This window comes from Vespula vulgaris, chromosome 7, assembly GCF_905475345.1.
Source record: "Vespula vulgaris chromosome 7, iyVesVulg1.1, whole genome shotgun sequence".
NCBI classification, from domain to species: Eukaryota; Metazoa; Arthropoda; class Insecta; order Hymenoptera; family Vespidae; genus Vespula; species Vespula vulgaris.
Window position 1 is genome coordinate 753,010 of NC_066592.1, and position 18,496 is coordinate 771,505.

At 39.6% G+C, this 18,496-nt stretch overlaps 1 protein-coding gene and 1 long non-coding RNA gene across 3 annotated transcripts in view; one reads left to right on the plus strand and one right to left on the minus strand.

Annotated features, from left to right (window-relative positions):
- LOC127065063 (uncharacterized) overlaps positions 1-18,496 on the plus strand; it is a 62,095-nt gene that overhangs the window by 15,308 nt on the left and 28,291 nt on the right. The window lies entirely within an intron of this gene.
- LOC127065068 (uncharacterized) overlaps positions 13,620-18,496 on the minus strand; it is a 32,111-nt gene continuing 27,234 nt past the window's right edge. For both annotated transcript variants that reach the window (XR_007781943.1, XR_007781944.1), the window contains 2 exons: positions 15,588-15,901; positions 13,620-15,096 (listed from right to left, as the gene is read on the minus strand). This is a non-coding gene — a long non-coding RNA (uncharacterized LOC127065068). The remainder of the gene's footprint in view (positions 15,097-15,587; positions 15,902-18,496) is intronic.

Here is an 18,496-nt window from a genome sequence, read left to right on the forward strand (position 1 = left end):
TTATTACCAAGATACCATAACTCGACGCGCGGTTCATTACGAATTTATTTCTTGCCCTTCTTCTATCAGCCGTGATATACGCTGCAGTAAAATCTACGAGACGAGCTTATAGGAGCAGGTACATAATCGTATACATAAATCGTAAATATAGATGCAACCGGCCCGATCTTTCTCACACAATGGAAACTCTCGTAGATCGGTGCCGATTTATTAGCGACGCGTGATTCACATCGACGTCTACGGAGCTCTGAATAAATTTAACGAGAGACTTAACAGACTACCACGAGCCACTTCTCTTCGTGCCGGACCAATCGTTTCGACGAACGAAAATGTCGTTTTCTTTTATTTTCGAAGGAGAGAAAAAAAGAAAAAGAAAGAAAAAAAAACAAAAAAAAAAAAGAAAAAAGATTCGACAAAACGTTCTTTACCGCACGAAAACGTTCGACCCCACGAACGTGAAATTTCCATTTTCATTTTCTACGTTTCCCTTCGATCTTTCTCACCGTCTAATCTAAAGAAATTAATTAAGAGACCGTCTTGACGCTCAACCCTTATCTCTTTACGGTCCAAACATATCGACCGGTCTACACCCGAGAAAAAAAAAGAATTTCTCCCTCTTGGAAACTATTCCTCGAAGCCGACAACCTAAAATCCTTTTGAAGAAAGAACTAAGCAAACAACCGGAATTAGTACAATTATCGAATGGATCGTCCCGGCAAATACGTGAAACTCGTGGGAAAATCGTCCCGTCGATGCCGAAACGTCGACTACGAGAACGATAGGTCGTGTTATCGATATATCCCGAGTTTGTTCGATCAATTATGATCTCGATGCAACTTTTACTACGCTTTCTAATCGCGACGGCACTTATATCGACCGATAATGAGATTCTTGCTTGCGATCGTCGTTCACATGGTTGTTCTTCGTTTTCTCGAACTTGCTTTCTACCATGGGAATTGTTAACGTAATCAAATTTTATTACGTTCGTAAAGTTTGAAATTGATTCTAATGAGAAAGAGAGAGAGAGAGAGAGAGAGAAGCAAAAAGAGTAAGAGTCAAGTCCCGTGAGACTTAAGTTTCGAAACTCGCATTTCTATTTTTTCAAATACATATTTTTTTAAACACAATTTTATCGATTATTATCGAGACGTTATCTCGTACTCATCGATGTGTTAAAATCTTGATCGATCGAAAATAGAACAATCGAAGGACGATGACAAAACGGAAGCATCCAGCGTGATGAAAGACAAAGATCGATCGAGACTACCGATCTGGAAAAATGGATAACGTTCTAAATATACATACTACGTTCTTGATTTTCTTTGATCACCGCTTGTAAATCAATCAAATTGACGGTTACGTCGCGATACTAATACAACGAAAAGCACGAAGCAAATTTTAATGAGACTTTAACCAATGCTTATCGATTACGCTTAGGCACACATATATATCTTTTTTTTCTCTCTCTCAATACTCCTGCGCTTTTTCACTCGACATAAAATCCCATTCATTACGAGTGTTCACGAGTAAAGATATGATTTATAGATTCGTATTGTCTCGTCGCAACGATGCCTCCCGTTTAGAAAACGTGTTTCTCGTCGGATGATTATTATTGGCACGAATACCATGCATGGAAAGGCGTGTCATTAATTAAGGACGCCCTGCAACGTACATGCTTCAGTGGTCATACCTTATATAGCTATTCCATTGCGTAGTATCCTGATAATAATCCGATAGCCTTCGTGGGTAGGTGTTGCGCATCAAAACATTTCGGAATGTTTTATCGGATCTATTAATTGCTTATCAAAATTCGAACCATTCCTCTTTCCTCTCCTCTCCTCTCGATTTACACGTACGATCGCGTTGAAAAAATATTTATACGATGTACATTATCGCGAAGGAATAATCCGAAGATCTTATAAGTAATCGTGATTGAAAGATAGCAAGTTCAAATACAGATTTCAAATATCGATACCATCCATTCGTTGGTATCGTCAAAGACGTATTACCTGTATTGCCAGAGAGATGGTTCAATGTTTAGACTGGACACCGTAGCAAATTACTCGGCAAAGCATAGAAGGGGGACGATAACGCGACGGAGAAGTCATGCCTCGTGCTATAACTCAGATAGCCATCTGGACCCTTCTCGATCGATCCGCGAGCCCTTCGGCACGGATACACCGATGACTCGTTAGAATCCGCTTTGGTGAGTGGCTCGGGGTATGTATATCGCATGACGGCTTCGGTTCTTCTCTTCGGTTATATCGAACGCTTAAACCGCTTTTCAATACGCGTTTACATGAGCGAGATAATATCGGTACGGTCGTTATGCGAGCCCCGACTGGTCATCCCAGTTGCTTCTCCCGCGCCATTAGTATAACTCGCGAATCTTTCGATTTCGTGCGAATTACGAGAGTACGTAATGAAGATAGAGAAAGAGGAAGAGAAAGAGTAGAAAAATCCTTTTTCCTCAATTACATATAATCTTACTAACGAGCCTCGATCGTCCTACCGAAACGAAAAGAATAATTTCAAATTTGCAAATCCTTTTAGAGTTTCTACTGTAGAAGTAAAGTCTCTTTTATATATTATCGTATAAAAGATAAGAGAGAGAGAGAGAGAGAGAGAGAGAGAGAGAGAAGTCGACGAACATGAAATTGCAAAGTAATCCCTACCACCTGCTTCGAGTTTTGAAGATTAATTAACTGTATTAATGGAAAATGTTAAAATACGGGGAGAAAAGGAAGGAAGAAAAAAGAATCTCGTATGATCCAATTATCCGTGTGAGATATGAAATACAGAAGGGTCGTTGATCGAGTCGGTCGTTCGAGCTACTTTTATCGAGACACGATTCGTTGCGAGTCGGAGAGGAAGAAACTCGCGGAAAGCTGGTTCTCTCTTTTTCTCTTTTTCTATCACGTTCTTCGAACGATCCGCAGCATCGTCGTTTGCATGAGGCCCACGTTCAGGACTACTAGAAAGAGAGAGAAAGAGAGAGAGAGAAAGAGAGAAAGAAGAAAAGAAAAAATACGAAAAGGCCTCGCGTCGGCTCTTAAGCGCCGAGCAGGTTTACGAGACGTTTATTTCCGCTCGGTTGGCGATCCACGAGGCGTATCACAAACGCACGGTGGCAGTTCCTCCTTCGGAGTCTCCCCGTTGCTCATAAATCTTTCGGTCAACGAGACCAAAGGACGACGTGCTTGCTCCCTTCAAGAGGGTGAGTTTTATCGAACGTTCGTTTAAACGCCGTGTAAATCGTCACTGAGCTTATTATTAAACGGATTCTGAATATTTATTTGAAGATTATCGATCTTGTCACTTGAATTTTATTTAGAAATTATCAAATGTACTTTCCTACCTTCTAGGCGACGTCGTTAACGCGTTTCGAGGAAACGATGGAACAACGTGCTTTTCTTTTTTTTTTTTTCTTTACTCTTCCTTCTCCTCGTTCCACGATCGTTTAATAGCATAATCAAAACCGTAACCGAGGAAGAACCGTAAGAGTTAAAGTGAGAAAACGACAAAGGCCGTAAAACGCATTACTCCTGAGTTTATTTCATGGCACGTACCTAATCTCGGATGAGATTCAAGTCATTTAGAATTGAATTTCATCGTTCCACGGACGCTCGTTAAGAAGCGTACACTCTTACAAGACAATACCTCGTTCCATCACTTTTCTTAGCGCTTTTAAAGTCGCTAACAATTATCGTTCCGAGAATATCTATGAGTAGTATATACACACATACGTAAATATATATACATATATATATATTTATATATATATATTTATATATATATATATTTCTACATGCACGTACATATTATATAAGAAGGTGAAGCTGCGTGGGCAGCTAAGTTGCAGCTAGAATTCTAACACCGCCTACCGATTTTCAGACTCCACCTTAACGATTTATCTTCACCTCGTAATTTATCCACATGAGAATTTACCGTCCTCCTTCCAAACGCCCCTCCTTCACTACCGTGGATGGCTTACTCCTGTCTAGCCGCGATTGTTTATGCTCGAGTCCAACGTATTTAACAACGATACACCTGGTCAAGTAATATACTGCGAATTTACCTGCTGTCCTAATAGATTACGAAACGAAACTAGGAAATGAAAATTATTGAATTAACGTTAATCGTTAAATATTTTCCACAGTCGTTCGATGATACTTCTTGTATCTCGTATGGAACGATCAACGTCGTTTACCATAAAATTTGAATTTCGAGACGAGTAGAATAGCTCGAATAAGAAAAGTCGAGGAGTAGCCAAGCATTATCTCGAAGAAGCAGACGAGTATATGGAGAGAAGGAGAGAAGGGAAGAGAAGGAGAGAAAACGAAGGAGGTGGTCCGAGCACAGGAGGGAGGATGGATTCGAGAGAAACAACTCACTCAACCTGATCTAAAGCCGGCAGGCATCAACATGGTTTCTCTTCACCGCTCGCGTCTGTCCGCCTTCGTTCCTTCGTCCGTCGGTCCGTCCGTCCGTCCGTCCGTCCGTCCGTCCGTCCGTCCGTCCATCCGGTCTGCCGTCTCTGTTTGTCGGCTGTCGGCCAGGATGATCCTTAACGCGTGTTTTGACGCGATTAGTGGCTACGGATCGTGAACAACGGGGTCCATTGTTCCCGCTGCGCGATCTCGCGTGTGAATCTCATTCTGATCTAAACGTCGTTGGTCCTTGCCAAGGACACATTGTTACCACTACCAAGACTCGTCGTTGAATAAGATCGAGGTTTGCCTACTTTCAGGAACGTACTTTACTCTCGATAATTCGTTTACTATCTCTCAAACGACACGTTCTTACACGACAACGTAGTTGACCAAGGAATCTAGGCGACTCGTAACACGAGTATATGTACACGCATTTACCAACCGTAAGTAAGAGCTATTACATTTTTTCGACAGACAGTACCAATCGACATGCGTCTGTCTATCATTAACCATAGATCGAACCAATAAACGGCAGTCTGCCCTCGGCAGCCGTACGTAATTTTACAAAAAGACAGGCCTCCTCATAATTGCTACTTCCTACGGAACCTCGTATTTATCCTTTCGATCGTTAGACAAACAACGCGTTCCTTGCACCTTGCATAATTTCAGAGCGGCTTGTTAGATGGACTATCTCTCTTTCTCTCCCTCTTTTCTCTTCGCATCCGAACCGCAGATGCACCTTCGGCTATTTTCCCTCGCCACGAACGAAAAAAGCATTTCTTTTCTTTCTTTTCTTTTTATCTCCAACAGAAGGTACGACGCGCCGGTCGTTCGACCTAAGGACACATTCCTGATAAATGAAAGGGAAAGAATTCCCATTAAATGCGATTGGCCATAACGAATGAACGATGAGTGACAAAGTTTATACGATATTTTAGGTGGTAAATTTTTCGAATATTTCCGACTATATTACCGCTATATTCGACGAGTAATTAAAATTAATTAGTCGATCGTTCGTATTCGTTAATTCTTAAAATGGAAAATAAATACGCGAGACGCGTCGTATGAAAAGAAGGAGAAGAAGAAGAGGAGGAAGAAGAAAAAAATACAGAAAAAAAGAAAAGTAAACAGGCACACGGAGAAGTTCCGTTTTAACATTTTCTATAAATGGATATTCACGACACTTTACGATCGACTCGTCGCGTGGCTCATCGTTCCAGCATTTAAATTTCAACGTAAAACTGCCGGATCTATTTATCATATCCACGTGGCTTCGCGTCAGGTCGTGTTTTATCGGCGCGACCGTTCTCGAATGAATTAGTGTACGGACTTGTCGTTTAGAGAACGATTTGTTTGTACCTTTGTAAGTTGAATCGATAAGGACAAGCGATAAGAAAAACGAGTGGGTTTTATTTAAGGAAACTCCTAGACTCGCTTGTCAAACTGTCGCAAGCTTTCAAAGCGTACGTCGTTCAAACGTTCTGTTAATATTTCACCTAATCGTAATCTTTTCACGACAAATTTCACTTTTCTCTTGTTCGTCGCGAATTAAAATAACGAATTTTATCGCTTATTCAATTTTATTTACTTATTTCCTTCTCTTTTCTTCTTTCGTCGAGTCCACCGTTCGATTCTAAGAATAGCAAAGGCAATATGCATCCGATAGATCGTTTTCTTTATCGTGCCGTTCGATACTTTAGCTTTAGCATGGCCCTCCCCCCTCGTTATCGGTTTCAATTTTCTCCGACTGGAACAATGGGTTCCAGGTATCATCATTTATTGCTAATATTTTGTCTACGATGGCAAGTGTAAGTATAAACCGAGACGGATCGTGCCGCACGGACCGTAAATCAATCGTCCGAACGTCTAAGAAAGTTTAAGCTCGTCGACTTCTGATGTATCCTTTGGTTCGTTCGTTCCCTTATTAATTAAATCGACGTTAATTTGCAAAGTGTAATCGTAGAAAGGAATCGATTAACGAACTCAATAAGTAGAACGTTACCTTGACGATTTATCATCTCGGTCGGACGGTCCGAGTATGATTTTCTCTTATTAAAATTATTAAAAATCTCTCAACGCGCGATTCCGTTACGTTCTTCTTATCTTATTTCGTGTCAGGCCGTTCGGTGAAGTTTCGAAGCAAAATAACTGGACAATCAGAAAGTAATTGAATTACGAAACTCGTCCGATATTATCGGAGTGGCATCGATTTCCTTTGCTCGATGAGAGTAACATAGTTGAAGAGGAGAGACGGAGAGAAACAGAGAGAGAGAGAGAGCAAAAGACATCGGAGTTGTGTAGGACTGTCAGACGTCGTGACAGTGCAGTAATTGAGACGCGATTCCGTGGTGATAATCCGACAGGTAAATTACTCTAGATACGTAAGCCCTCTTGTCTCACATCGTCTCGCTCATGGAGCCAAAGAGGAAGACGAAGAAAGAGTTCCGGCTTGTAGATTCTCTCATTTTCTCTTTCTCTCTTACCCGCGCACTCTTCGATGCCACATTTGGTCTCGCTGTCGTTTTGATAACGCGACTCGATGCCAAGTAGTACGCGAAGGCAACCGATCTCGAGATTACGCTTTTCGTAAGGTGGAACATCGTATCTCGTTACCGAGTCTGTCACTCGTTACGATCGAATAGGATGTAAAGTAGACACATCCAACTACTCGCGAGAAAAAGAAAGAGAAAGGGAGGGAGAGAGAGAGAGAGAGAGAGAGATCGTGTTCTTTGAGAAACGTGTAAGCCGCGAGACACCTCTACTTCCTCAACGATCCTATAAAACGTGTGGAAATATTTCTATCGATCGATCGATCGCCAGCTGCTTTTCAAACGACCTCGATGATTCTAATACGAAGAGATATAACCGATCGATGAGAGTACAGATTACGACAAGATTATGTTTCTTGCAAGTCTACTCGGTTCGTTTCCGATCAGATGTTACTTTCTAAGCCATTTTTGGAATTGTCTCGAGTCGCGAGTTCCACGTACAAGAACATTTAATACACCTTTCCTTGGCTCTTTCGAGTCGCACATTCGACAATTTTTTCGAGGAAAGAGATCACTCGAAATCCAGGTCGTGTGGAAACAATGATATTTCTCGTAAACAATGATTCACACCTCCGAGCATTTATTATCTCGGTAATAAATTAAAAAAGCAATTAGAGGTACTAGTCGTTCGTTGATACAAGGATTACGAGTTCGTCGACCATCTTGTCAAACAATTTGGAATATTCATTTTTGTTCCAAGGTAAGAAGCACAAAAAGATAAAACAATCATCGTGGACAACCCCTAAGAGATAGTTTGCATCGAAATGCGTGGAATTAAGGGATGTTAGGTAGGACGTAAATTGCTTTGAATATGGGCATGGATTCGAGGAATCGACTATATCCTCTGATAGAACGGACGTGTATCGACCCATAGAATTCGATGCATTATTCATCGATCCGATTCTAATACGTAATGAAAGCGAATGAAAAATGTTTGTAGCCGTATATACGAGCATAATTATTTACGTATTATATCACAAACGTGCGTGAAATATTTCTAACCTCTTATGTATATTCATAGTTTTGTATTCAGAAATAAGCGAATTCACACGATTTTTTATGTTAATCTTTAGTTGAGGACTGACATAAATTCACTCGGTGATATCTTCGAAGGGAAGGAGCGTCATATGTCGAACATGTGTCTTTCTTCGACGCGACAATTATTTTTCAAAAGGTCCTACGAATCTTTCCAGCTTTCTTTTAAGATTCTTCGAACCCTACTCGCGAAGGATCCACGTTACCGATGTACTCTCGCTATTCGTGAGATTCGAAAGGTCCTTTTTCTTTCGTCTAGCCAATAACTAACGAGCGAGAAAGAAATAAGAAATTCTCCGCTCATTAAGGATCGAATTCTCGAACGACCGTCGATAATCCTCTCGAATGAATTCGTAAAGATCGGAGATACAATTCTCTCTTTGTCCTTGTTTTCTTCCTCTAGTATATTTCTCGCCGACTCTCATCGAACTTGTTGCTCGAATTCCACGACGGAAAATCCGCCTGGTCACGCTGCTTAATCCGAGCAAGAAATCGTCCCACGATGACGACGGTCTCGGCTCGCCATTACGTTCGAAAAGGACCGACTCCACCGAGGTGGACGAAATCGTCAAAGAGAAAATCGAGGTTGATTTTGCTCGGAAACTCGAATATTTTGTTAACCGCTCGCTCGCTTTTACGAATTAATTAATACCGACCGATCCGTTCGTGCGCATTCGGTGATATTTTTCTTTTCCTTTCTGGAACATACGTCAATGCACAATAATTTACATCGGGTATTACGATCGATCGTCATTGGGTATGACGTATTAAACGGTCGTTTTATAAAACGCGTGTCGCTCGTTCGTACATGCGTGCATACCTAGACAAATGGAAAAAAAATGTCAGGAGCATAAATTAGCATCGGTTTCCTCGATGGAACTGTTCCCGTTGTTCCCTCGCGAGCTCTTTCGCGTTAAACGACTATCCTGTCGACTTTCATCGTTCTCCAAATTCCTCGAAAATTTACGACGAGTAAATACGGATTACAGGGACATTGGCGCGCGTGCGCGCGTGCTAGTTAACACGCTCGGAGAGTCCAAATTTTATTCCCTTAAGAGGCTTACGATTTGCGACACGCTCGTGAATACGTTAGAAGGGAAGAAGGATAGGACGATAAAACGTCACATCGTTCACAAGCGGAGTTAATGATGTCATTTTCTGAGAAAATGTCGATCCCGAGTTATTCGAGGTTACTCCGTCGTACGAAATTCATCGTTATCTCGTCGTCTCGGTGAAGAAAGGGGAGTGTTTGTAAATTAATTAAATACTTACATCCTCCGATATACGAATTATCGAATTCCTTAAAACGATAATCGGCTGATAATGAACGGCGGATAAACATCTTTCCTTTTGATAAGAGTAAGATAATATTTGTATTAACCGTCGATACGAGTGATCCTAAATCATTTTATACCTCGTAAAATTTTATTCGTAGGAACGATCTCAATTCGACGAAATTGAGAACTCTGTGTACGGCGCAAAGTAGATACGATAAAGCTCGTAGTCTTAAATTACAGTAATTACGTTACGATCATAAACGAAGATACAAATGAATTAGCGGCTAAATTTTATCGCTCGATACCTCCTGACGTAATATGACGAATGCCTTGAATATCGAGCATTCTAATTCAATAGCCTTTATAAATAATTCAACGGACACGATAATTCATTTCCTTGCGAGTCGTTTAATACGAAATGTAACCCGCGTTTCTCACTCGACGAGAACGAAGAAAATAATTTACGTTTCGATACCGATAGATACGCGTAATAATTTATCCGAATGACGAACGTTCGACCTTCCCAAGTGCGACAACACGGGAAAAGAGAGCACGCGATTTTCTTTTCGCACCTATATATTTATATGTATATATACATATATATTTAGAGTTATGTCGTCTCGAATTTGTATTTTCCCTGATGATAACGATTACGTTATGACCCCCTAACCGCCCCTCTCCAAGAGTTTACATTTCTATAAACCATGACTCACCGGATGGGGATGAATATTAAACGTTTTAGAAACCGTCGAAAAAAAAAAAACTATGATCTTTTGGCGTTTGGAAAAATGATGACAAAGAATGGCGGAAGTAAAGGTCGCTCATGATTGACCGTTGCTTTCGTACGAGGAATTTAGTTAACTGAATAGCAAATGCACGAACGGCAAATAGTTATTGACTAGGTTGAGCATTTAATGGCGCTAAAAATACCGCGTGAAACGGTCACACTTCAACAACTACGCGAACAGGTAGTAGCATAATTGTCTGTTGTATAAAGAAAAAACAAAGAAAAAAGAAGAAAAAAAAAAGAAAGAAACGTACGTAGATGCGAAACGTGAAGAAAGATGCGCAGACCGTTTTCCTCCTACGATACGCTGAACTGTACTGTGAAGAATAAAAAAGAAAAATCAAAAAAAATAAAAAATAAAAAAGGGAGGAAAAGAGAGAAAGAAAGAAGCTGTAAGGAGATCGGAAAGAACGTTTCGCAGGTAACACGACAATTTTCCCCGAACAGAACGGATTTCCATCAATATCTTTGGCGTTCTTCCGCGCTTACACGCCTAACTCTTATACCTCAGCGTCTGGAATGCCGCTAACTGAGTATGCAAATACGACTGCCGGCACTTATGCGCCGCTATTGGCCAGACCTGCCATTTAATGGCGCCAGAAACGCAAGAACGCGGTCGCACGTAAAGTCCTTCGTCGAATTTTGTTGCTTCATACACGGCTGCGAACGATCGTTGCCGTTGCAACGATCACCAACGACGTGATTTATAGCCTCTTCTCTCGGTTCGTGGCAGGATCTTACGAATAATCGATAATCGCAAGCTCCTGATAGTTCTGCGACAAGTATGGATAAGAGATATATATATATATATATATATATATATATATGTATATATACATACTTGGCCTATCACCGTTTCTATATACGCCATTTTACTTTCGCATACAACAATTTTCTACCTCGTCGAGACAGAAAATGGACAACGTTTCTGCCTATATTAAACGTTCGAAGATTGTTCATACCACGCGTACAGATTTATGGTAATTAATTAGGACACGAACGAGTAGTTAATTATATACCGCTTGTCGCGTTTTACATAATTACATATTTTGTATTCGCATCAGTAAGATAAACATATAATCGTAAAAAGTAAAGGTGTTTTAATTATCTCCCTTCTTAATTATTTCCCTTCGCACTTCATTTTTACTTTTATCTCGATAATTTCTTTTGTGAAATTTGTGCATTTTATTTGAGAAATAAGTACTCTCTTTTTTCTCTCTCTCACTTCCTCTCTTTCTTCTTTTCCTTTTCTTATTATATATTTGACAAAATTGAAGTAAGCACGCGACTTAGAAATATAGAAATGCGTAAAGACGAAGAGAGATAGAGAGATAGAGAGAGACAGGAAGAGAAAGAGAAGAAATTTATATGTCTGCGGGATTTCTCAAAAGGTTCTTCGTCCCTTAGGACATATAATCTTGTACGAGGCAAGCCACCTAGAAAACACGAGCTAACGTGAGATAGTGTATGAAAGAGTAGAGGAGAGAAAAAACGACAGAGAGAGAGAGAGAGAGAGAAAGAGAGCAACGGGACCTCGTTCAGAGATAGGTTTAAAACAGAGTTTAAAGACGCGAGCTAACGGCACCCTGCTGTGCACCCCGTAGCGAGGGGTCAGCACCCTTTTTCTCTTTCTGACCGACCACCGTCCCTACACATGTCGAATTTTTTTTTCGTCAAAACTCGAGGTGTACTACGACCACGTGGCCTTTCGCATAGGGTTTTTCTTTTTTCTTTTTTTTGTGACGCGCTCTTTTTCACCCTCCTCTTTCTTTTTTCTTTTTTCTTTCTCTCTGGATGTATATAACCGAACCATGTTGACACGACTGTGGACTAGCATAAACGAACGACGATGTATATATTTTCGTTTCTGCCCAAACGACTTTATTCGCCCTGTCTGTTGCCTACGGATTTATCTTCGAACTCATGGCCATCGTGATTATTTCTTTTTTATTTCTTTTTATATCGACGAAAATGATTAAAGGAACATTTTATTATTACCGCTCGATTCAATTTTGATCATCGATCGAATGTAATCGGATCAACCGTTCGCCGTAACTTTCGCCCCCTTTCGGAAAGAACAATCGATCTGACCGAATGTGAGTACGGAGTATCAAACATGACTGTTTTAGAAAGCACGGAGGAGCACGGTGAATAAACGAGGAGAATTCGTAAACTCGTAAATCAAATCTCGTTTAATGTCCGTGTAACGAGGCTCGCCTTTCAAACGATTATTTTTTGTTTATGGTTTTTTTCCAATGGAAAACAATGGGAAAGGGAACACGCTGGTGTATTACGATAAAAATAAAAACAAAAAAAACGAGACAGAGAGAGAAAATGAATAATATGGCTCTGTACGAATCTCTAGTTTCTTCCTTTCTTTCTCACAAAACTTTTCCTCGACCACGTGTTATTCTGTTTAGGGAAGCGAACTCGAGAGCTTACAAGTACCGTTCTCTGGTACCTCGGCTCGTAAAACAAGCTACGTGTTTCGAATTCGAGCGAGTTTTTCTCGACCTTGTCGACTGATTTACACGCGAGGACATCCCTTACAACGACCCAACTCTCCTCTTCTAATCCCCGCGAGTGCCACATTTCTTTCGCTTTCACTGCCATTTCGAGGACGCATATGGCTCCTGTGCTCGTATACATCTTCTCAAATGTTTCAAAATTACGACCTTAAAAGGCTTAACCATCGTCTTTTACATCCTCCTTCGTTTGTAATTCACGTTCTAATCCGAGATTTAAACCATGTTGAATAACCGAGCTACGAATGACGTTGGCCAAGTGTGACAGCAACGTCGTTAATGAAAGCCGTTGAAAGGGCCTGTAAATATTCATTAAGTATAAACATCTATTGCTAATTAGATCGTATACACAATTCTTAATCTTTACGATCGATCGATTGATCGATAACTCGTTATATTATTGTACAGATATTTATCTCGAATTATTTCTTGTGGGACTATTCTAAGAAAAAAAAAAGAAAGAAAAAAAATAAAATAAAATAAAAATAAAAGTCATTTACATGGAACGCTAGTTTCCGATCGACAGATGTAATAATTTTGACCCACCACAGAGAAAGAAAGAATTTCTTCTCATTTGAATTTAACTCGAATCTAAATACTTATAATGCGAACGTGTAAAAAAAATCACTGTGAAAGTGGCACCGAAAGTTATCACGACGAGGTGTCGCCCTTCGAAAGCGACTCTTTAATTAATCGACAAACTTTGAAATGGTTGCTTGTGAATCGCTGGAATATTTCTAGCGTTGAGTCTCATGTGGGCCCGCAACTCGATGCAATCTCGCAATGGTGTCTCGTCTTAATGCTTAACATACATTTTCATAAATTAACGCGCGAGTTCCTTTTTCCAAGGACCTATAAATACCATTAATGAGAGTCATCAAACTGGGACCGTATAAAGGCGGATTTCTTCGGTCTCTTTTTTGTTAGTTTTCTCGAAGTGAAATTATTTGTAAAAAAAAAAAAATAAATAAATAAAAATAAAAATAAAATAAAAAAAATAAACAAGACGGAGAAGGAAGAAAAAAAAAGGAAAAGAAAAAAAAGAAATGTGCTACAAACCAGAAGTTTATTTTAAAGTCAAATTATATCGGCGACGATATAAATTGTTGTTACGGGGTCAAAGATACGCGATCGATCTTGATGGATCACTTTATTCTATGCAAATGATACAGTTAGGCGAGCCAACGGTTCGAGAAATTACGGCTCGATCCGGTCTCGCTCTATTTCCATTATTTTGAGCACATCTCGACCGTGTAATCGAGTAATATTTCAAGCACGCAATCGATACACGTAATCATCTCGATTCGTTGATTCTCGATCGATCTAATCCGACGTTTAACATTTTTTTCGCATAGTTCTCTCATTCTGATTCTACGAAAAAAAAAAAAATAAAATAAAATAAAATAAAATGCCCTGGAGACACTTATCTGCGAAAAAAGAGAAAAAAAAAAAACAAAAAAGAAAGAAAAGAAAAAGAAATCAGAATTGGCTAGACGTCAAAAAGGTCAACTATTTTCTCGTTCTCTTTTCTTCTTTCTTCGTCCATCGATACTCGCATGTAAAATAGCGGCGAGTTGGAAAGGCCGAAAATAAAACGTCACAATAAAGCATTTCTCCTCGGTGTCGAGCAAATTTATGGGTCGCCGGTCGAGGCTCGAGATCGATTAGAGACGCTTCTCCATCGGCCGGCGAAAAAAAGGCACCCACCGTTAAAAGGGGTGGCCCCGTCGTTCTTCGCTCCTTGCGACAGAGTAATCCGACTCCGCCGGGCGGGCGCAGTCTCCACCGCCGCCCACGATCTTACGGCTACTCTCCTTCTCTCTCTCTTCTCTTCCTGAGAGAAAAAGAGAGAGAGAGAGAGAGCCTGTCAAGAAACGCGCCACGTAAAGTCGTTCCGCGCCTTTCGCGATAGTCGTGCCCTTATGGATCACCTTCTACTTCCATTTCCTTCTCCTTGTTTTATTTTTACTTTGTCTCTCGATATTTTCGAACGTTTATTTTTCTTTTAGAAATCGATGCGATCGGAACCTATATCCAGGCTTATAATTATTTTTTGCATAAGTAATTTAAAACGCGCTCGGTCAATTTAATTTTTAAAGCTTTAAACTCTTTATTAGCTTTTGATTGACGTTTATACCTGACGTTTATATTTTTTATTATAATCCAATGGGACATCGTTTAAAAATATCAATTTATAGTCGCCTCTTTCGCAAGATATTATAATTGACCGATCTACGCTATACCCGGTACATTTAATTCTTCTTTTTCCGAAGCCGAGACGAATTGAAACGGGTCGCATGTTGACAACAGCGAAGCTTAATGTGCCGTGTGACAATGTTAGGAATGCGTTCGTTTAACGTGCATTCAAACTGGACTACGTGCCTTTTACTATGGCCCATGTTAAACGAATTACAAAGCTCGAGATCTGGTACTTCGTTAACGAGATAACGCATTCTTCTTCTCCTTCTCCAAATACTCCTTTTCCTCTATCTATTTTAACAGTCAAAGAAATATTTGAGATATCTTGTAATTTCTTTTTTTTTTCTTCTTCTTTCTTTTCTCTTTTCTTTTTTTTCTACGAACAAGAATCATTGTCGAATCTTCGTACAAATCGTTTTATATACCGTACGATCGTTAGAAAAATTTAGAATCGATTGTCATTCGGTTCGATGATACTTTGAAATATTCTTTAAATCTTTAATATTTAACGTACGTATATTTGCATATCTGTGATATATTAAAAGTTCTTTTTTTTTTTTAATAATAAATATGGAAGATCTTAAAAAAAAAAAAGAAAAAGATCCTTTAAAGGAATCGCGAAATTTGCATCCTATCAATGATTTTGATTTCTCGATATCTTTTATGTTTCCATGCGTTTGGTCGATGATGTTAAACGCTAGCTTGGGTCCTCAGGATCGCATGCGTAGAGCTTATTACGTTTTTACCGCGCATAAACCAAGTTTTAATTACACTCTTCTTACCTTTACGACATCCTTGAAAGTTTCATCGAACGGCATATCTTCGAGCTTTATCGAACGACTTCAGTACGGAGAGAAGCGTAAAATCGTCGAACGAGCGAGCCTAGTTTCGATCGTAGCGATGCGTCCATGAAATCGCCGTTCCTATCGCAAAACGGCTCCCTTAACGTCGCTTTTCATGTCGCTCGTTTCATTAGAATGCTTAAAGCATACTCATGCGTCGGATTCTGACCGGTTCGATGTCATCTAAGATTTACCGTTGCCTCTCTCGTCTTTAATCGACCAATTTTTTTCTTTTGATCTTCCACAATATCTATCTAAAAAAGAAGAAAAGAAGGAGAAAACAGAAGTAAATAAACAAATTATTTTTCTCAGCGATATTTCGTCCGTATAGAATATTTATACAAAATAAAACGATTCAGTTATAAACACGTCGACGACAGAATAAACTTGTAGGAATATTTCCAACGTACATACACGAAGGAAAGAAAGGCTATTGGCTTCGGATACTTCGAGTGGATACTTGGAATAAACTAATATAGAAACTATTCTAGGATGTTTTCTATATCTAGGAAAAAAGGAAAAGTCTGTTTGTCGAAATACGATCGTTTTTTTTTCTTTTCATAGAGGTTTCCTCGAGTATGTGCATTCTCGATTCTTCGAAAGGTCATCACGAAGAGCCGTCGAAAAGTAGGTGGGTTTCGAGTACTCTTAAAAAATTTCGGCACGTTCTGTTCTCGAGAGCTCGTGCCAATCGAAAATACGAAAGATGTGAGAGGAAGGATGAGACGAGGATGAAGATAAGGATGAGAATGAGGATGGATGAGAAGGAGGAGGGAGAGGAGGGAAGAGGAAAAAAGGAGACAACGAGAGGAACAAAAATGAAAGAAAAAAAAAGGAGAAAAGAAAAAGAAAAGAAAAAAAAAAGAAAAAGCGAAAAAGGGTCGAAGATTCTTCACGTAGCACGTCGAGACAATATGCGTGGGCCAGAGAACGCAAACACGTCGTCGTGTCGGTGCGGCCTTTCTTCCAATCTCGAGAAGAACGTTTGCTCGCGTCCGTCCAGTTTACGTTTCGAGATCTCGAAGATCCATATAATTACTGTGAGAATCGTTTTTCAAGGAGCACGTAGCGCCACTCGAGAGTAAACGGAACGAGATACTTCTCGCGCCTCGATCCTGTCCCTTAAGGGATACGTTTGTTTAGGTAAAGGGTGAGATCTTTTGTTTCTGAATCATGTTCCGTGAATAGGAATGTCGACTCGAGCATTGGACACCTTCCGTTCTTTTTTTCTTTGTCTTTTGTTTGTTTGTCTCTTTCTTTTCCTATCTCTTCTTTTTTCTTTCCTTTTTTTCCCTCGGTCGAATTTTAACCACTTCTCGATCACGAGCGACGTCGCTTACTAAATTAAATATAATCGTTGTGGTCGAAGTAACAGGAGGAAAAAAGAAAAAGGGAAAAGAAAAGAAAATGCTTTTTTTTTTTTCACTTCATTCCGATCGATACAAGTTTGAGAAATAATTCATTGTCCACGAAAACTCATAATTTGCAACTTTCACTTCCGACTTTTCTAAACGTGCGATTAATAAGAACGAGTTATATTTTCTTACGTGTCTCATTAAGAAGAATGCTAATAAGTTTCTCAAACTACGGTTCGTTGGCAAGCTAGGTGCTAGCTCTAATACCTGGAAATTAGTTTGCTTTATATCTGAGTAATTACATATATACATACGCACACATGTATATGTATACATATAAAAAGAGATTATATCGGAGAAACGTAAAAGAGTCGTCAGGTTGTTTAAAGACGAGACGAATCGAAAAGGAACCGTGATCTACGAGGGTGAAGATCACGTAAGCTCGATTTAAGAGGTCGCACGTTGAAAGGAGTAAGATAAAGCGTTTAAAGCTCGAAAGAAAAAATTGGACCCGTTCGTCTCGTAAAGCTATCATCAAAATGATTTTCGATGCATCGTCCCTTTGCCCTGAAAAAAAAAAGTCCAAATACGTTACTCGGGATATCGCACAATGGTTTATTTCATTACGATGGCGTCTATAAAAGGTTATTACGAAAAGGAATGTTGATAGATGTTATATCCACTTGTAGATGATATATCGATGAAACAAATCGACGAAGGAAATTAAGAGAGAAAAATCGTCGAAGCAATGGCGTACAGTAACAGAATTATTAGTGAAAAGAAAGAAGAAAAGGAAAGAAAGAGAAAGCAAAAGGAGTCCAATAGCTCGCTCGAAGGTAAAATAAAGAAAAATGGAACGAACGAGACGATTTCTACGTTGCAGTTAGTAGAGAAAAATGTAACTATAGAGTTTCCAAAGTAACTCGTGGCGTTTGGTAGTCTTTTGAAATTATCCGATCGCATGCGTAACGCGTCCCACGATCGCGTTTCTACAAAATAGGTATATATACGCTACGACTCTCCAGGGATATTTGAAATCGCCGTAGCACTCTGTGGGCACTACGATATTATACAAACTTTATATACGAGCGGACGGAAAACAAGATTACGCCGATCGTAAGCTCGGCCGTGGTCCTATCTCTCTACTCTCGTTATCCAAGTTGCCTGTGTATCGACGACAAAATAATAAACGTCAAAAGTTCCTACGAAAGGAAAGAAAGTAAGAGAAGAAAAAGTACAAACAAACGAAAGAGGAAATAAAAAAGATAGAGAAACGCTTTCTCCTAGCAACTCATACTATCGAAATAACCGGACGTATATTATATCGTTTATACGAGAAGAACATTTCTAAACATTTCTACCCGTTGATAATACTTTTCTAATACGTCTGTATAAACATAGGTATATTTATACGTGTATTATATCGCGTGCGTAAACAGCTCGTTATTTAATTGCTTTCAGATGAAATTAGACACGGTCAACGTGTAAACAAAT